The sequence below is a fragment of the Sus scrofa genome, chromosome 16 (assembly GCF_000003025.6).
Source record: "Sus scrofa isolate TJ Tabasco breed Duroc chromosome 16, Sscrofa11.1, whole genome shotgun sequence".
In the NCBI taxonomy this organism is placed as follows: Eukaryota; Metazoa; Chordata; class Mammalia; order Artiodactyla; family Suidae; genus Sus; species Sus scrofa.
Window position 1 is genome coordinate 5,579,164 of NC_010458.4, and position 20,818 is coordinate 5,599,981.

Below are 20,818 nucleotides of genomic sequence, written 5' to 3' on the forward strand. Positions count from 1 at the left end.
CAAACAGCACTAAATTTGCCATTAAGTAAAAACTATGTTAAGTGCATATTTACCTCTTCCTTCCTGTCTCCCAAAATTGTTCTGAGAATGAATCAGATAGTATCTTGGAGGCATTTTAAAATAATAAAATATTAATCTAAATGGTACCCTTCTGACTCAGCAGGGGAGCAGATATATTGTGTTTTCATAATATGAAAGCAACGGGTGATGTGCAATTCAACCTCCAACAACGAGTCAATTCTGAAAGAAAACAGAATTTCAAGCCTGCCATTTGAGTAGAACAGTTGAGTGAGTTAATGATCAGTTAGTAGGATGATAGAGATGGAGCCGTGGGTACTTCTGACATAATCAACCTTAGATATTCAGTCTCTTTCAGACTTAGCATCCTTTGAAAACCATTGAAACTGAAAGTCAAGTAAAATCATGAGTTTTGCCATGAAAGAATCCACTCATACTTTTCTGTACACAATCAGAACTAAAAGTTCTGGAACTAGGACTCTCAGGATAAAACTTCTGTTTTATTCTTTATTATGTTCCGGGAACATCAGTGATGATATCTTACTTGGTCTAACTGAGAGTTAGAAGATCAAGCTCAAAAGACAACATACGTATTTCTCACTTTGAGATTGTAGCAGATAGTTCTTCCAGGAAATTTGAAGAAAAAAAAAAAAACTACTTTCTCCCACTTGTTTTTGTTTGTTTGTTTGCTTGCTTGCTTGCTTTTTAGGGCTGCACCCATGGCATATGGAAGTTCCCCAGGTAGGGGTCAAATCAGAGTTACAGCTGCCAGCCTACACCACAGCCACAGCAATGCAGGATCCGAGCCACGTCTACGACCTAATGGCTAATGGCAATACCAGATCCCTAACCCACTGAGCAAGGCCAGGTTCCTGGTTCCTAGTCAGATTTGTTTCCGCTTCGCCACAACAGGAATTCCATTTTTCCCCCTACTTGTTTGCACTGTCAGACTTTTTCATCTCCCTAAATAACCAGCATGGAAATATGACCTGATATACAAAAAAAGTTGGCCTCACTTGCCGTAGCAAAGTGCACAGCATTTTTTTTAACTTCTTAATATAATCAGATATCTAGAGAAATAAATGAAAATGCTTTCCATTACTATGTGGGGAATAAATTTGGTAATAAATAGAATTCTCTACAACACCAGAGAACTGGTTGGACACTATAACATATGTCCAACCTTTCTTCCTCCTGCTGCTGCCCTGTCAACATGAACAGTGATCTGGGAACAGAGCCAGGAGAAGGACTTCCACTTGGAATGCTGAGGAAGAAGAAATTCGCTTACGTGAAAAGTAGAGCGATTTCAGTGGGCACAGGATAAGCTCTTGATCTCTGCTGTGACAAAACACTGAGACAGGCCAATCAGAAGTCATGAAGCGTCTACCCTTGAGGAATTTTCTTTAAAGGCTAAAAAAACCCAGATTTCTGCCTGGGGTCCTTCATTTGTTCATTCATTCATTTCTTTCTTTGATGGAAATGATTGATTCCCTAATGACTGATTACTTAAATATGTACAAAGCATATTTCTCAGTCAAAAGACAGGACCCAGGACCACATGGTCTCTAGGTTTGTGACACTTTTTAGGTGTGACGAAGCTTTCAAGAGTATGCACACAGAGAGAATGGCTAAGAGAATATCACCCAGAGAAACACTTTTAAGGAGGGAGACTAAGCATGTGGCAGACCATCAGATATGGTTCTTTGTAATTAAGAACATTTCTGAGAAATAAAGGTAGGTTATCCTGTGCAATTTACTTCAGAGGAGAAAATGGATAGTGAGCTCTCCATTATCAAAATTATCCAAAAATTGATGACCATCTGCCAGGTACTAGAAGAAAGTCCTATGTATTATTTGAAAAGAAGACCTCTAAAGGGTATCTTCTATGAAAACAGAACAGTTGTCCAAATTGTTGAATAGCAATGTTAGTTGTAGACACCCTGAGAGATGGAAAATGAGTCAGAGCCATTGCCATGCATGCATGCACACATGCGCTTGAGCACGCTTGTGTACGCATACACCACACACACACACACACACACACACACACTCCCTTGCTTAATTCCAAAAAATCAGTTCAATTTTTTTTTTTAATTGTGAGAAGTTATATCAGGAGTTGCTGTTGTGGCTTAGCAGGTATTGTCTTGGTGAGGATGTGGGTTTGATCCCTGGCCTTGCTCAGTGGGTTAGGGATCCAGCATCACACAAGGTGCGGCAGATGCAGCTCAGATCTAGAGTTGCCAAGGCTGTGGCACAGGCCTCAGCTGCAGCTCCGATTCAACCTCTAGCCTGGAAGCTTCCATATGCCACAGGTGTAGCCATGGAAAGAAAAAAAAAATCACATTTAAGCACCTTAAAGAGGAGATACAAGAAAAGAGCCAAGAATAGTATTCAACCACCAATAGGCACCAACTAATCAGAATGGTCCTTACTCGGTCTGGAGATATCCAGGGTACCTGGAGATGAGATTCAGGGAAACTGGGGACAGGACAACTTAAAGGGAGCCTTTGAAACAGTGGCCATTTATCAACCAGTTTAGAAACATTTTCCCATTTTAACATGAATCACCAACATGCAAGGGGCCCAAGTCCTGGAACAAGCAGTGCGAAGCCAGATGCTGCCAATCCCACCTTCCCCACCCTCCTCCTTGACAGAGAGGTTTGCAGAAAGAATAAGAGCCGGGCAATCCATCTGGATTTATCTAGGCTCTTCCTTGTCTTCTGTGTGACATGGCCATTAATAAATGGCGAAAAGACTGGATGGGTTTCACAACACACAAGAAAGATCTGGCTGGAGGGTCAAATACAAAGAAGATTTCCATGTCCATGTCAACCAAGAGAAACTGGGAAACAATGCCCCACAGGAGTTTGTTTTAGGACCAGTAATGTTCACTACTTACCAGTTTTATTCTGCTTTATACAATAATGCCCGCCATAATTAGCACCATCAAGGTGAAATAAAAAAGAGGTCTAATTAGAAGTTAAGGAAAGTGTGAATTAGGAGTTTGGGGAAAATGCCAACTTTTTGAAAGACCAGCACAATTTCAAGTACTATTGGCCACCTAGAAAAAGGCAAGAAAGAAATTTCACACAATAGAGTCACTAGGTTAGGTAGCAACAAAAGAACACAGCATGAGATAACGCTGACAGTTTATGTGTAATTAATATACTGATGTCTGCTATACCTATCACTCCAGCTTCATCTAATCATTCATCTATTCAAAACATATTGAACCCCTAGCATTCATCTCTGGGTTTTTTTGGTTTTGTTTTTTGTTTTGGGGTGTTTTTGTTGTTGGTGGTGGGTTTTTGTTTGTTTGTTTGTTGGGTTTTTTTGTTTGTTTTTTTGTCTTTTTAGGGCCACACCCACGGTATATGGAAGTTCTCAGGCTAGGGGTCAAGTCAGAGCTGCAACTGCCAGCCTGCACCACAGCCACAGCAATGCTAGATCCAAGCTGCAACTGTGACCTACACTGCAATTCACAGCAATGCTGGATCCTTAACCCACTGAGTGAGGCCAGTATCCATGAGGACTCAAACCCGAGTGTTCATTCTTGATGAGCCACAACAGGAATTCCAGAATTCAACCCTTTAAATAGACATGCTAAGGGATCTGTACATTGAAAAGCACCATATCGATGCTGGCTTTAATATTATAAGAATAAATTGGTTTTCCTTGAAACCAAAATCATGTCATCACCTTCTATAAAACTAATTTAATCACACATATCACAATAAAGCCATTCCTCTTTTAAAAAGGAAAAATACTGGAGTTCACAACCTGGCTCAGCAGTAACGAAGCAGGCTAATATCCATGAGGACGAGGTTTGATCCCTGACCTTGCCCAGTGAGTTAAGGATCCGGGATTGCCATAAGCTATGGTGTAGGTCACAGATGCAGCTCAAATCCCAAGTTGCTATGGCTGTGGTGTAGGCCGGCAGCTGCAGTTCTGATTTGACCCCTAGCCTGGGAACTTCCATATGCCATGGATGCGGCCCTAAAATAAATAAATAAATAAATAAATAAATGGAAAAAATACTAAACATTAAAGAAAAATGTTGAGTGACCATAAAATTTATTATCCAAACCAGGACACTCTTGAGGGTGAATGAAATTGTGTGTAATTATTACCAGGACATCAGATATAAATTGAGACCCACAGAATAAATTGGGACATTGGGTCACCATACAAATAAAAGCCCTAATTAAAGCAACTTGAGAAAGCCCTGCTGAGTCTTCCTCCCAAGAAGGCTGGCTCTTTCACCTTCCCCAAAGTTTACTGCTATTATTTGAAAAGAATGACAACCGGAAAGAATTAAAAATTTAAAAAATTGGGATTTCCCATTGTGGCTCAGTGGGTTACAAACCCAACTAATATCCATAAGGACGAGGGTTCAATTCCTGGCTGCAATCAATGGATTAAGGATCCAGTGTTGCCGTGAGCTTCAGTGTAGGTCACAGACGCAGCTCAGATCTGGCGTTACTGTGGCTGTGTTGTAGGTCAGCAGTTGTAGCTCCAGTTCGACCCCTAGCCTGGGAACTTCCATATGCCATGGGTTTGGCCCTAAAAAGCAAAAAAAAAAAAAAAAGTTTAAAAAATGTTTGCTAGAAAGTCAGAGAACTTTTTGTAGAGCCGAAGAAGGTGAAGTTAGATAAGGAAGACAGGAGAAAAACTCCCTCCCACAATAGGACACACATTCAATTCACAGTGCTACCCAGGGGAATCACTTCTCAGATATCCACTCCCACACTCCTCGCTTTGAAACATCTCCTCCCAGCACGTCTGAGCTCTGTTTAACCACGTTCAAGTCCCATCAGTTGGCCTTAAGAAGTATTGGTCAAAGAGATCCACCTTACTATGGGCAAGCTCTCAGAAACCTCTGATCAATTCTGCTTGATATAGCCTTCAAGGGCTCTTATTCTCATTTTTGGAAATAAGTCACTCAGGATATGTCCCCACCAATATTGTATTTCTGTCTGCAGTTGATAGAGATGCACTTAAATGGGGGTGGAAAATAATCACTAACGTGATATTCTAAAGAAAGAAGATAATATGCAGTGGATACTCCAGCAGTGCAAGGGATTGGGGAAAACTGCTCTCCACTCTCCATTCACTGCTCCTGCAGGCAGGAGAGATGCATCAGGCTGGTGAGGTCAGGACACAGAGCAGAGTAAGGCCAGGTTCAGCCCCTTTAGAGAGATGTGCTCTTCTGCAGATCAGACCTTCTGTTCAGGTAAAGGAAAGGAGCTCACCCTTTATCTGAGCTGAGCCAGGGACAGCTGGAGGAAATATTTTTCAAATTCAGCAGGAGTATTACCAAGGCTGTTTGGCTCACATTTTAAAGCCACGTTTCCCCACCAACTTAATCAACAATAAAGCCAACTTTCTTTTCACTCCCCATCTGTCTGTAGTCTCTGGCCTGTCTCTCTCCGGGCTCCAAAATCTGGAGAGAAAGATGAGTGTCATTTATTGGTCTTCCAAAATCCCGCATATAGCTCTGATTAATGAGGTTTCATAACAACGCTTCTTCATCTGTGACGACCAGGCTGAATCTCGGCAGTCAGGGTGATGACCCATATGTGCTGTTTTCCCTTGTATCTCCTCCTATCACACAGTTCCTTGCAGTTCCCTAGGGTCAGTGGCGAGGTGTAGGGTTACAGGATGGAGTGTCCTCTATTAAGAGCCAGAGGGAGTAGCAGCTCATCATCCTGAAATTATTAGCATCGCATCCTACTGTAGTAGATCTTAATTGTTTTAAAAGCATAGACTATTTAGATTACCATGTAGATATGAAATGTCACCCTAGGAAAATGCATGTACTCACAAAGTTTGGCATCCAATTCTACCAGCTTCCTGAAGCCCCTGAAATAAATGGTTACAAATCCTGCAGCCTACACAGATAAACACATGACCCAACCATCTCACATCTAACTGGTTGGCAGAGAAGGACAGAATCCCAGACTCTTAGGTACAAAGTAAACTTTCAAGCTTACCATAGCTAACTTCTCATTTTATACTCCAGGAAACAGACCTAGAATGCTGTTGTTTTAGGTTGTGACATACAAATCCTTTTAAATTCTTTAGAATTGTTAATATTTCAAGTGTGTGTATAAGGCCCATTCTTCCTTATGCAGAATCCCTGAAAGTCTTTCCATCCCAAAGCTGTGTTTCCTCAGTGCTAACTTACCCTGCAGGTAGAAAAGCAAGGGACACAAAGAAGTTCCTTCCGTTTCCAGAATAATTAAAGTATCCTCACAAAGATAGCTGATGTAGGTGGCTGTTTTGAAACAAAAAGAAACCAAGTGTGAATAGCTTGAGAAAACTATATCCAACACAGTTCCAGGGCCCAACAGAAGCTCAATTAATGATCACTATCTGGCAATGGAAGAGACATTAAAAAAAAAAAAAACACACACACAAATGCCCACTGTTGTTGTATGCAATGCCTACTACATATTTTATGTAAATATATCATTATATGAAAATCAGTAACAACCCTGAAGCTCTGGGCAAGGAGTCAAAGTGATTCTAAGCCACACAGTCTAGACATGTCTGTCAGGTAACTTGCAAGAGCATTAAATCACTTTGTCACAGCTTTCCCTACTTTAGTCACCTTAGGTTCTTTCTTTCTTTCTTTTTTTTTTTTTTTTCATGCAGGTTTCTTTTTTCTTTTTTTTTTTTTTAATTTTTTTATTTTCCCACTGTACAGCAAGGGGGTCAGGTTATTCTTACATGTATACATTACAATTACATTTTTTCGTTCCCCCACCCTTTGTTCTGTTGCAACATGAGTATCTAGACATAGTTCTCAATGCTATTCAGCAGGATCTCATTGTATATCTATTCTAGGTTGTGTCTGGTAAGCCCAAGCTCCCAATCCCTCCCACTCCCTCCCCCTCCCATCAGGCAACCACAAGTCTCATCTCCAAGTCCATGATTTTCTTTTCTGAGGAGATGTTCATTTGTGCTGGATATTAGATTCCAGTTATAAGTGATCTCATATGGTATTTGTCTTTGTCTTTCTGGCTCATTTCACTCAGGATGAGATTCTCTAGTTCCATCCATGTTGCTGCAAATGGCATTATGTCATTCTTTTTTATGGCTGAGTAGTATTCCATTGTGCATATATAACACATCTTCCGAATCCAATCATCTGTCGATGGACATTTGGGTTGTTTCCATGTCTTGGCTATTGTGAATAGTGCTGCAATGAACATGCGGGTGCACGTGTCTCTTTTAAGTAGAGTTTTGTCCGGATAGATGCCCAAGAGTGGGATTGTGGGGTCATATGGAAGTTCTATGTATAGATTTCTAAGGTATCTCCAAACTGTTCTCCATAGTGGCTGTACCAGTTTACATTCCCACCAACAGTGCAGGAGGGTTCCCTTTTCTCCACAGCCCCTCCAGCACTTGTTATTTGTGGATTTATTAATGATGGCCATTCTGACTGGTGGGAGGTGGTATCTCATGGTAGTTTTGATTTGCATTTCTCTAATAATCAGCGATGTTGAGCATTTTTTCATGTGTTTGCTGGCCATCTGTATATCTTCCTTGGAGAAATGTCTATTCAGGTCTTTTGCCCATTTTTCCATTGATTGATTGTCTTTTTTGCTGTTGGATTGTATAAGTTGTTCATATATTCTAGAGATTAAGCCCTTGTCGGTTGCATCATTTGAAACTATTTTCTCCCATTCTGAAAGTTGTCTTTTTGTTTTCTTTTTGGTTTCCTTTGCTGTGCAAAAGCTTTTCAGTTTGATGAGGTCCCATGGGTTTATTTTTGCTCTAATTTCTATTGCTTTGGGAGACTGACCTGAGAAAATATTCATGATGTTGATGTCAGAGAGTGTTTTGCCTATGTTTTCTTCTAGGAGTTTGATGGTGTCCTGTGGTATATTTAAGTCTTTCAGCCATTTGGAGTTTATTTTTGTTCATGGTGTGAGGGTGTATTCTAATTTTACTGCTTTGCATGCAGCTGTCCAGGTTTCCCAGCAATGCTTGCTTGCTGAATAGACTTTGTTTTTCCCATTTTATGTTCTTGCCTCCCTTGTCAAAGATTAATTGACCATAGGTGTCAGGGTTTATTTCCGGGTTCTCTATTCTGTTCCATTGGTCTGTCTGTCTGTTTGATACCAGTACCACACTGTTTTGATGACTGTGGCTTTGTAGTGTTTCTTGAAGTCTGGAAGAGTTATGCCTCCTGCTTGGTTTTTGTTTCTCAGGATTGCTTTGGCAATTCTGGGTCTTTTGTGGTTCCATATAAATGTTTGGATTGTTTGTTCTAGTTCTGTGAAAAATGTCATGGGTAATTTGATAGGGATTGCATTGAATCTGTAGATTGCTTTGGGTAGGATGGCCATTTTTACAATATTGATTTTCCCAATCCAGGAACATGGAATATCTTTCCATTTCTTTACATCTTCTTTGATTTCTTTGATTAAAGTTTTATAGTTCTCGGCATATAGGTCCTTTACCTCCTTGGTCAGGTGTATTCCCAGGTATTTGGTTTTGTGAGGTGCAATTTTAAAAGGTATCGTATTTTTGTATTCCTTTTCTAATGTTTCATTGCTGGTATACAGAAATGCAACTGACTTCTGAATGTTAATCTTATATCCTGCCACTTTGCTGAATTTATTAATCAGTTCAAGGAGTTTTGGGGTTGAGTCCTTAGGGTTTTCTAGGTATAGAATCATGTCATCTGCATACAGTGACAGTTTGATCTCTTCTCTTCCTATATGGATGCCTTTTATTTCTTTTGTTTGTCTAATTGCTGTGGCTAGGACTTCCAAAACTATGTTGAAGAGCAGTGGTGAGAGTGGGCATCCCTGTCTTGTTCCAGATTTGAGTGAGAAGGCTTTCAGTTTTTCCCCATTGAGTATTATATTTGCTGTGGGTTTATCATAAATGGCTTTGATTATATTCAGGAATGTTCCCTCTATACCCACTTTGGCGAGGGTCATGATCATGAATGGATGTTGAACTTTGTCAAATGCTTTTTCTGCGTCTATTGAGATGATCATATGATTTTTGACCTTTTTTTTGTTAATGTGGTGTATGATGCTGATTGATTTGCGTATGTTGAACCATCCTTGTGAACCTGGGATGAACCCAACCTGGTCATGGTGTATAATTTTTTTGGTATGTTGTTGGATTCGGTTGGCTAAGATTTTGTTGAGAATTTTTGCATCTATGTTTATCAATGATATTGGGCGATAGTTTTCTTTTTTGGTGGTATCTCTGTCTGGTTTTGGAATGAGGGTGATGGTGGCATCATAGAATGTCTTTGGGAGTATTCCTTCTTCTTCAACCTTTTGAAAGAGTTTATCGAGGATGGGCACCAATTCCTCTTTATATGTTTGATAGAATTCACCTGTGAAGCCATCTGGTCCTGGACTTTTATTTGTAGGGAGTGATTTTATGACCTCTTCAATTTCACTTCTAGTGATCGGTCTGTTCAGTTGGTCTGTTTCTGCTTGATTCAGTTTTGGCAGGCTGTAAGATTCTAGAAAATTGTCCATTTCTTTCAGATTGTCAAACTTGTTGCCATATAGTTGTTCATAGTATTCTCTTATGGTTTTTTGTATTTCTGCTGTATCCGTTGTGATTTCTCCTTTTTCATTTATAATTTTGGTGATTTGGGTTCTTTCTCTCCTCTTTTTAGTGAGTCTGACCAGGGGTTTGTCAATTTTGTTCACCTTTTCAAAGAACCAGCTCTTGGTTTTATTAATTGTCTCTATTGTTTTTTGAGTCTCTATTTTATTGATTTCTTCTTTGATCTTTATAATTTCCTTCCTTCTGCTGACTTTAGATCTTTTTTGTTCTTCTCTTTCTAATTTGTTTAGGTGGAGGGTTAAGTTGTTAATTTGGGATCTTTCTTCTTTTTTGAGAAAGGCCTGTATTGCTATAAATTTCCCTCTGAACACTGCTTTCGCAGCATCCCATAGATTTTGAGAGGTTGTGTCTTCATTATCATTTGTTTCAAGGTAGTTTTTAATTTCCTTCTTGACTTCCTCATTGACCCATTGGTTTTTTAGTAGCATGTTGTTTAGTCTCCATGGAGTAGGTTTTTTCTCTTTGCTTTTCCCATGGTTGATTTCTAATTTCATGGCATTGTGGTCAGAGAAGATACTTGAGATAATTTCTATGCTCCTAAATTTATTGAGATTCGCTTTATGTCCCAATATGTGGTCGATTCTTGAGAACGTTCCATGAGCATTTGAGAAGAATGTGTATTCTGCTTTTTTTGAATGTAGTGTCCTGAAGATATCAATTAAGTCTAACTTTTCTATTGTTTCCTTTAGGATCTCTGTTGCTTTATTGGTTTTCTGTCTAGAGGATCTGTCCATTGATGTGAGGGGGGTATTTAGGTCTCCTACTATGATTGTATTCTCATCAATATCTCCCTTTATGTCTGTTAATATTTGTTGTATGTATCTGGGTGCTCCTGTATTTGGGGCATATATGTTGACGATAGTAACATCCTCTCCTTGGATGGGTCCCTTAATCATTAAATAGTGTCCTTCTTTGTCTTTCTTTATGTCTTTTGTTTTAAAGTCTATTTTGTCTGATATGAGCGTTGCGACTCCTGCTTTTCTGTCTTGTCTATTGGCGTGAAATACTTTTCCCCACCCTTTCACTTTCAATCTATATGTATCCTTTGTCCTAAGGTGAGTTTCTTGTAGGCAGCATATTGAAGGTTTTTGCCTTTTTATCCACTCAGCCACCCTGTGTCTTTTGATTGGGGCATTCAGTCCATTGACATTTAAGGTGATAATTGATAGATGATTATTTATTGCCATTTGAACCTCGTGTTCCAGTTGATTCTATGGTTCTCCATTCTTCCTTTCTTTTTTTTTTATTTATTTATTTTTTTTTTGGTTGGATGGTCTCCTGTTATTATCTGCTTGAGTGTTTTGGTTTTTTTTTTTTTTTTCATTTTTTGCAAATGCAATATTTGGTTTTGGCTTGTGGTTGCCCTGTTTTTTAAGTATGCTAACCCCTTCCCATAATTGTGTGTTTTAGCCTGATGGTCCTGTAAGTTCAAACACTTCACTACTATATTAAAATTAAGAAGAGAAACATACAAACAAACAAACAAACAAAAAGGGTTATTTATTTCCTAACATCCCTTGCCCACATTTTATGGTTTTGATGACTCTTTTTTATTTTTTCTTTTTAATTTTATTTTGTTTGAGGCCTGTTCATGATTAAATCTGTATCATGGCTTATTTGAGTGACTGCTCTCTGATTGCGGTTTCCTCAGTCCTAGTTCTTCCTCTTCTTTTTTTTTTCTTTTCTTTTTTCTTCCCTTCCCTTCCTTTCTTTTTGGTTTAGAGAAGCCCTTTCAATATTTCCTTTAACCTGGGTTTTATGTTGCTGTATTCTTTAAGTTTTTGTTTGTTGGAAAAAATTTTTATTTCCCCTTCTATTTTAAATGATATTCTTGCTGGATAGAGTATTCTAGTTTGCATATTTTTTCCTTTTAGCACTTTAAATATCTCTTGCCATTCCCTCCTGGCCTGTAGTGTTTCTGTAGAGACATCAGCTGATAATCTTATGGAGGTTCCCTTGTAGGTAACATTCTGCTTTTCTCTTGCTGCCTTTAGGATCCTCTCTTTATCACTAACTTTTGCCATTTTTATTATGATGTGTCTTGGTGTGGGTCTATTTGGGTTCAGTTTGTTTGGGGCCCTCTGTGCTTCTTGTATCTTGAATCCAGTATCCTTTAGACTTGGGAAGTTTCCATCAATAATTTCTTCAAATATACTTTCCATTCCCTTATCTTTTTCTACTCCTTCTGGAATTCATATTATGCGTAGATTGGCCCGCTTTGTATTATCCCATAGGTCTCTTATATTGCTTTCCTGTTTTTTGATTCGGTTTTCTGTCTGCTGACCGAATTGGGTGATTTCCATTATTCTATCTTCCATATCACTGATTCATTCTTCTGCATTATTCATTCTGGTTTTTACTGCCCCTAGTTCAGTTTGCATCTCTGCAAGTGAATGTTCTAGTTTTTCTTGGCTCTTCCTTATATTTTCTAGTTCCTTTCTGAGGGTATCTGCATTACTGTTCATATCTTCTCTTAATTCCTTCAGTATTTTCACTATTTCTCATTTGAACTCCAGGTCTGTCTGACTGCAGAGATCTGTTTCATTGTTGACTGTTTTAGGTGAGTTCTCCTGTTGGTTTGACTGGGGGTGGTTTCTCAGCTTCTTCATCTTGCTTGTTGTTTTCTTTCTCCTGAGGGAGTTGTACTCTCCGTTATCAGGCAGTGTTTGCCTTGTCACTGCCATGGAATATTTCCTGAGGGCTGGCGTTGTTGGTCAATCTTTTTTGAGGCAGTGTGGCTTTTCTGGAGTGTTGATGGGGCTAACAGGGTTTCTTTGAAGCAGAGGAGGACTTCCTGAGGGCAGACAGGACTGGGAGGTCCACACCACGATGGTAGCAGATTTCACTTGGTCAGGCAGAGATTGCTCTGGTGTTTTTAGGCTGTGGGGTTCTTGCAGGGGGTTGGCGGTGTTGGGCAGCTGTTCCTCAGGAGTGCAGCACCCCCTGGGGGCTGGAGCAGCTATCTGGGTCACTGAGAACCTAAGAGGCTCTTCCCTAGGGCAGCCCAACTCAGAAGGACGGCCTGAGAATGTAGGTGGATCTTTTCACAGTCTGGCCAAGCTTTTTGCAGCTTTTCTGGGTTGCAGGGGCTCCTCCAGGGGGCTGGTGGTGCTGAGCAGCTATTCCGCAGGTGTGGGGCACCCCCTGAGGGCTTGGGTGGCTAGCACGGCACTGAAAACCCAAGAGGCTCCTCCCCCGGGCAGCCCGACTCAGAAAGACCATCTGAGATCTTTTCCCAGATAGGCCAGGCTTGTTGCAGCTTTTCTGGGCTGCAGGGGGTCCTGCCTGGAGCTGGCAGTCCTATGCAGCTGATCCACTAGGGCTCAGCACCCCCTGGGGGCTTGGGCGGGTAGCAGGGCCGCTGAAAACCCAAGAGGCTCCTCCCCGGGGCAGTCCGACTCAGAAAAACCAACCGAGAATTAGGCAGATCTATTCACGGCCTGGCTAGGCTTGTTCTAGCTTTTCTGGGCTGCAGGACTTTTCTCGGGGGCTGGTGGTGTTTGGCGCTGCTCTGCAGAAGTGTAGCCCCTCCAAAGGGCAAGCAGGCCTGTGCAGGGACAGCCCCTGTGGTGGTAGGCTTCAGGCAATTGTTGAGGCCAGCCCTCCCGGATGGCAGGCAGCCCCAGGTCCAGCAAGAGCGTAGGGGGTGGCAGGGGTGAGGGGAGGGGATGCACTGAGAAGCACAGCTTTCTGCTAGCTATCGGGCCTGTAAGCTTGCTATGGCATGGGGAGTATTCTATGGGGACCCACCCCTTCTTCTCTCCCCTCCCCAGCATGGGCGCAGACCAGGCTCTTCTCCCAGGTTCCCTCTGATGTGGCTTTCCACTTCCCCACCCCTACAGTATTGCTCCCTTCCTCTGCAACAGCTTTGTTTTCTAGTCTCCCAGGCAGTCTCTGCCCCATCAAGTGGTTTCTAGACCTCCAAGCAGTTTCCGCTCCGGCCCGCCCCCCCAGCCTGGGGACTAACCTCTGGAGCCGAGGTCTCGGTGCCCAGCCCCCACCCAGGCGTCTCAATTTTTGGTGACTGTGCCCGTAGTTCAGATGGCCCGTTGGGTTCTTGATCGGCTTTTCAGTACTCCAACTTACTGCTACACTCTTCTCTGTATCTGGAGATTCCTCTGGTTCGTTTGATCTTTCCCCCGTGTAGGTGACTTTCCAGGGTGTGGGATCCCTTTCTCCTCTGCAGTTCCCTTTCAGGAGCACCTGTCCCGCTCGGATTCACCTTCTCTCACTCTCCTCTTTTCTCCCATTCTGCCCAGTAATGTCACAAACTTCTTGCCATTATTGGAGTTTAGGTTCCTCTGCCAGCTATTGGTTGCTGTTTCTGTGCGAGTCATTTATTCTGTAGATGTGCTTTTTTTGTTGTTTGTGGGAGAGGGTGAGCATGTCCCCCTACTCCTCTGCCATCTTGTCCTCCCTCCTGCAGGTTTCACCTTAGGTTCTTTCTAATTCCTCATTAGCTCTTCCTTCTGCCATGACCATAGACATAAGCCCTTCCTCCCAGTGTTTCTCAACCTCGTCACTCTTGACATTTGGGGCCGGATCCATGTTTGTTGTGGGAGGGCGGGGAGGGAGCAGCCCGGTAAATGTTATCATATTTAGCAGCAGCCCTGGCCTCTAACCCCTAGATGCTAGTAGCATCTCCCCACTGATGTGACAACCAAAACATCTCCATATATCACCTGAGGCCCCAAGAGGAAAAACCACCCTCACCCCAAGGGGAGAACCACTGCTTCAAAGGAACCTGCTTGAAATCAAGAAGGCAAGTCAAATTTAAATTTGGGAAGGAGCTGAAGGGCCCTAAGAGAACCCCTCCCCCCATGGTAGGAGGCTGCCTGTTTTCTTCCCAGGGACTTTCTTAAGCCAGGAGGCTGCTGCACAGGCAGCTGATCCACTAGGGCTGGAAATCCTTCCTTCTGCCCCTCTAGGCTCCTCTGCCTTGCTTCAGGGCCATTTCCTCTTGTGGTCTGCTGTGCCATCCTTGCTGGTTCTAACCTGCTCTGTAAGACAAGCACTCTATGTTTGCAGGGAACACCAGATTTATTTCATTCAGACAAATAATCAATGTCGGGTTGTCTTAATGAAAGGAGATGGGGTGACTGGGAGGAGAGTGGGGAAGTGGCTTAGGGAAGTGTGCCTGGTTAATGTAAGTTTACCCGATGAGCCTAGGGTTCAACCTGGTGATTCTAGAAAGTACTTTGCAAAGTTGGGTGTTTGGGAGCTAGACCTCAAATGCAGACCGTTTATCCCTGGAATCAGAATCTAGCCAAATGGACTACCGGGGAGAGGTTTCCAGTATCCCGGCCTGCGCAGTATCCTCGTTCCAATTCCCTCCGTCTCGTTAATTTATGGCAGGGCTCCATCCAACTCCAGAGCCAAAACGCAATAATGCAACTCATTAAGAACCACTAGGGAGTATTTAGGAAACATGCAAAAGGAACAGTTCCTTTATTTCCTCTCCCCAGAGTCTTATTTCCACTCTAAGTTTTTCTCCATTTCTTCCAGTTTGAACAACAGAAAATTGGCTGGAAAAATAACTTACCGCTATAATTCATCACTGAGCTGGGTTTTCTTTTAACTTTTATGTTTCCTGAAGTGCATGTGATTCAGCTCCAGTTCCGAATTCCAAATGAGCAAAATGAACTCGTGTTTCTCGTCTCCAATTAAATAATTCATTTCCCTAATTTTAAAGCATCCAATTCAAATAATAAATTGACAGGAACTCATCTAGCGCATTCATTAGCAGTTCACCTTTCCTTCTTCCCCCTCCCTTATGATGTCAGCTTCATAGTTTGGGTAGTTATTTTAGAGCATGCTGAGCAGCAAAATCAATACCTCATTAAGTTATTTCAAATCGGTGAACTACAGCTGTTTCAGCCCATGAGCATGAAATATGGTTTCATCAATAGAATCCCAAGCTCTGTCTACACAAAGACAAAACAGTTGGGCAATTTAGTCAATTCTGTTTTAAAAAGAAAAGTCAAACAGGTTGTTTGGTAACAGGTAGACCAAACAATAATTTGCCTGTTATTTTTGTCACATACATAGGCCACAGAACTGATAGAGACTGTCATGATTCTCCTAGTCCATTTTCTTGAGTTTCTGTACAATGATGAGCAGAAGAATGCCTATTCTATTTTTTTTTTTTTTTGCCTTTTTGTCTTTTTAGGGTTGCACCTGCGGTATATGGATGTTCCCAGGCTAGGAGTTCAATTGCAGCTGTTGCTGCCGGCCTGCCCCAGAGACACAGCAACACCAGATTTGAGCCGTGTCTGTGACCTACACCACAGCTCACAGCAACGCCGGATCCTTAACCCACTCAGCGAGGCCAGGGATGGAACCCTCAACCTCATGGCTCCTGTTCGGATTCATTAACCACTGAGCCACAACGGGAACTCCCATATTCTATTCTTAAACGTTGCCAAGAAAAAATCCCTTGCCAGTTGCCCATGGCCATGTTCCTTCCTTGTCTAAAATGACCTAGGCATAAGAGTGACCAGCAATTATTCAGTGGAACCTGAGCACTTACTGTGAAGAAAGCCCGAAGTTAGAGGAATCTTTAGAAGATTATAAGGCATGAATGCTACCTTCAAATAGCTTATGATCAAGGAAGGGCGCCCAGGCTAGAGTACACGGAAGAAAAACCAAAACCTATCAACAACCCAAGCTGACTGTAACTCTTTGGGCAGCAGTGCAGATTAGGGGCAAAAGTTGGTGATGTTCCAAAGAGAAGCAAGTCATCAAAGACCTGCAACATTAAAAAAAAAAAAAAAAAAAAAAAAACTTGTTAGTCAAGGAAGTCTTTGCCTAAATTCTAAACTGATTATACAAGCTATATCTAAAGCAGTCTTCTTCCATCATAGGAGAATGTGTTGACTTTGTTCACAAATTAATGTCAGTGTTATAAATTACATTTATGCATCTAAGAGTAAGTGATAATTGAGAGAGAGACATGGACTCATAACTATGAAATCATCCAAGAACCAGAATAGCAAGATCAGACTACTTCTGGCAAATAAATAGCTCCAAATAGTGAATGCTAATTTTTTTTAAGAGCAAATCAAGCTATGTTTTACTTTCAACAATAGCAAGAGACAGCCAAAGGGAAGATGGAAGACTCTGGAAGCCTCTAATCTATAGAACCCTTGCACAGCCTTGCTTAGGATTGCAAGGGCCCTGGGCAAGCACTGGCCTTCTGGATTGGTTTTCCTTTATACTCCTCAATTTTCTATTCCTTTTCCTTTTTTTCCCTTTTTTATTATTAAAGTAAAGTGATTTACAATGTTGTGCCAATTTCTGCTGAAGAACAAAGTGTCCCAGCCATACATATATATACTATCCCTTTCTTATATTATCTTCCATCATGGTCTGTCCCAAGGGACTGGTTATATTTCCCCGTCTATTCCTTTTTCAGTGCTAATATTTCTTCGTACCTTATTATCCTTTTTTCAAATTTTTTTTTTTTTTTTTTTTTTTGCTTTTTAGGGCCACACCCGTGGCATATGGAGGTTCCCAGGCTAGGGATCCAATTAGAGCTGTAGCTGCCAGCCTATACCACAGCCACAGCAACGCTAGATCCGAGCCGAGTCTGAGATCTACACCACAGCTCATGGCAATGCCAGATGCTTAGCCCACTAAGTAAGGCCAGGGATCGAACCTGCATCCTCATGGATACTAGTCAGATTTGTTTCCACTGAGCCACAACGGGAACTCTGTTTCAATTATTTTTAAATAGCTTCTTTATTGAAGAAAACATACATTAAAAAAGTATACAGATACCAGAGTTCCCATCGTGGCGCAGTGGAAATGATTCTGACTAGGAACCACAGAGTTGCTGTGGCTGTGGCGTAGGCCGGCAGCTGTAGCTCCAATCTGACCCCTAGCCTGGGAACCTCCATATGCCAGGTGTGGCCCTAAAAAGACAAAAGATGAAACAAAATGATACAGATATTAACATGTAACTCAATTTTCACATGTAAAGTGAACAAACATGGAATCAAAAGGAATATCAAAAAACAGAGCACTGGAGCTCCCACTGTGGTGCAACAGGTTGGGAGGTATCCCTGCAGCGCCAGGACGCTGGCTCCACCCCCAGCCCAGCACAGTGGGTTAAAAGATCCAGCGTTGCCACAGCTGCAGCATAGGTTGCAAGTGCGGCTCAGATCTGATCCCAGGCCCAGGAACTCCACATGCCATGAAGCATCCAAAAACAAACAAGCAAAAACAACAACAACAAAAACCAGAGCATGGCTAGCAGCAAGAAGCCTCTTTTGTGCTTCTTCCCAGTTACTGCTAAGACGTATAAAACAGAGATTAGTTTTGCTGGGTTTTGAATGTTATATAAATGGAATCATAGAGCATCACTTGGCTTCCTTTCAGAACTGTGTTTATGAAATTTATCCATGTTACTGTGTGTGACAGGAGTTTATATACTCACAGTGTTCTTTAGTATCTTATTATAGGAACATACCACAATTTATGTATCCAATCTACTGTTGATGAGTGTTTGGGCTGTTCCCCAGTTGGGGCTATTACAAAGAGTGCTGATATAAATACTCTTGGTAAACACCTGCCCACGTTTCTGTTGGGTGATACCCAGGAGTGGAACAGCTATTTCAAGAGGCATGCATCAGTTCCGTTTTGATAGATCTTGTTAAAGTGTTTACCAAAGTGGTTGTGCCGATTTACCCTTCCAACAGCAGTTTATAAGAATCCTAGTTTCTCCCCATCTTCACTACCACTTGGTTTGTCAGTCTTTTTCATTTCATCCATTCTTATGGGTATACAATGGCATCTTGCAGTCTTACTTTGCATTTTCCTGAAAAATAATGATCTTCGACCATTGCTTCCTCTATTTATAATAGATTTGCATATGTTATTTACAAAATGCCTGTTCAAGTGTTCTACCTATTTCTCATCCACCTCTTTTCTATGGATGTTTAAGAGTTCTCTATATTTTTTGGAAATATCTCCTCCTGTTATGTGGCCTGCCTTTTTACCCTCTTAAGGTTAAGTAGCTCCAGAGTCGGTTAATTCAGTAGCTTACCAATGTCAGCTTTTCTGTAGGTCTCCTGAATTTTCCTTCAGGGTTTCAAGACAGCTATGACAGTGCCAATCGATATGTTCTCTTATAACAGTACTTTTGTAAAAGCAGGAAGAAAAGAGGAAGAAGGTTTCTTCTTGCAAGTCTATTTCTTTTTATCTGGGAAGAAAGCCCTTCCCAGAACACCCTCCATGCCCTCAACAACAGACTTCTCAAGTTTCACAAACCAGCTTTGAGTCACGTGCCAACCCCTAAACCAATCACTGGCAAAGAGGAATGGGTTGCTGTGATTGGCTTAGAACCTTCATGATTCATCTCCAGAGGAAGGGGCTGATAAACCATCACTGACAGTTTCCTGCATGAAAATGTTATTCTGTTAGCAAGGAAGAAGAAAGAAATGAAATGGGCTTTTGGCTAGGAAACAGCCACATCTACCACACTCACCAAGTCAACTTCAAGTGAAATTTGAGAGCAAAGCCAGATTAAAAAAAAAAAATAGCCATTTAAAATAATAAAGTGAGTCTAAATTTAATTTTAATTGAAAAACACGATGAGGTGTTCAAGGTATTTATTTAGAGTTAAATGAGAAAAACAAAGATTTAAGCCTTTAAATAAACCTCTACCCCTATTTATCTCTGACGTGCAAAAAATGGTTTTAAATTTCTTTGGAAATATTAGTATAAACAGGCAAATATAATCACAGAGATAGCGGCAGGTCTTGGAATGATTTCATCATAGTGATGGAAATAACTACCCAATTAATTATAATTTATTAGATTATAAATTATTTGGAATAATAATTGTGTCTGTGTTAACAATAAAACTACAATTGTGGGCAATTTGACATTAAACAGGTCTGATTACATTGTCACATTTGAACTCTTAACTCTGTCATGTAGACAAGGCAAATGCTCTTATCTCCCTATTTATAGATGGTGAAGTTAAGAAGGAGGGATTAGTGAGTAGAAACTAAGAAATTAATTAAAATTAAGTATCATTAAGAGAATGCTTTCCCAGAGTTCTTGTCGTAGCACAGCGGAAACAAATCGGACTAGGAACCATGAGCTTGTGGGTTCGATCCCTGGTCTTACTCAGTGGGTTAAGGATCTGGCATTGCTGTGAGCCCTGGTGTAGGTTGCAGATGTGGCTCGGATCCTGCATTGCTGTAACCCTGGAGTAGGCCAGTGGCTACAGCTCCGATTCAACCCCTAGCCTGGGAACCTACATATGCCTGCAGGTGCAACTGCAACCCTTAAAAAAAAAAAAAAAAAAAAAGAGAGAGAGAGAGAGATAGCGAGACAGAGAGAATGCTTTCCCTAGAGCATAGAGCTGATTCACACAGTTGACTAGAACTCAGACCTCTTGCTTCCCAGACCACTTATCTATCTATGGCACCGATTCATTTATCAATTTGTTTATTGACATGTGTATACCTAAAGCTCATTAATGATGAGCAGACTAATGACATGTACTTATGTTAATATTTCTAAGCTAAAGATTTTCATGTGTAACTGATGGCTACTTTCTCTAACAGAGGAAAGAGAAAATTTTTACCTATTCATTTACTTCATTGTTGACTTGATCTAGCATCTTAGAAAAGATATCCTGAAGGTTAGCCCTCTAGTATAGCGTGGCCCCAAGTGTGCCATGTAATTTCCAGGACCAAATTTTCTTTTTCAGTGTCCCCTGATGGTTATTGCTATGGGAATCTTGCAATCATAATAAGAACCACAAGGGCTGGTCCAGCCAGCACACTGGTTCTCAATGGCTGAAACCAGCACACAACAAATGGGTTTGCCTATTTTTATAGAATAAGGAAAAAAGGCAAAGGAAATAAGAGTTTGAAGATCTAAGACTATGAGATGTCAGAGAATAAAGTCAAGTACCCAGGTGGAAAATAGAACCTTGTTAAGGAGGAAGTATACCTCATTCTGGATTTGAATAATTAATGCAAGGATGGGATGGAGAAAATGAATTTATAGATGAGCAAGAGACTGAGAAGATAGTACAGTACATGGCAATGGTTTTTGGAGTGCATGACAACCACGTGACCATAATTAAAAAGTGATAAACATGTTTGGTGTCGCTATGTGCAAGATATCTTGCTAAGCATTTTACCTGAATTATCTCATTTGATCCTTTTAACAA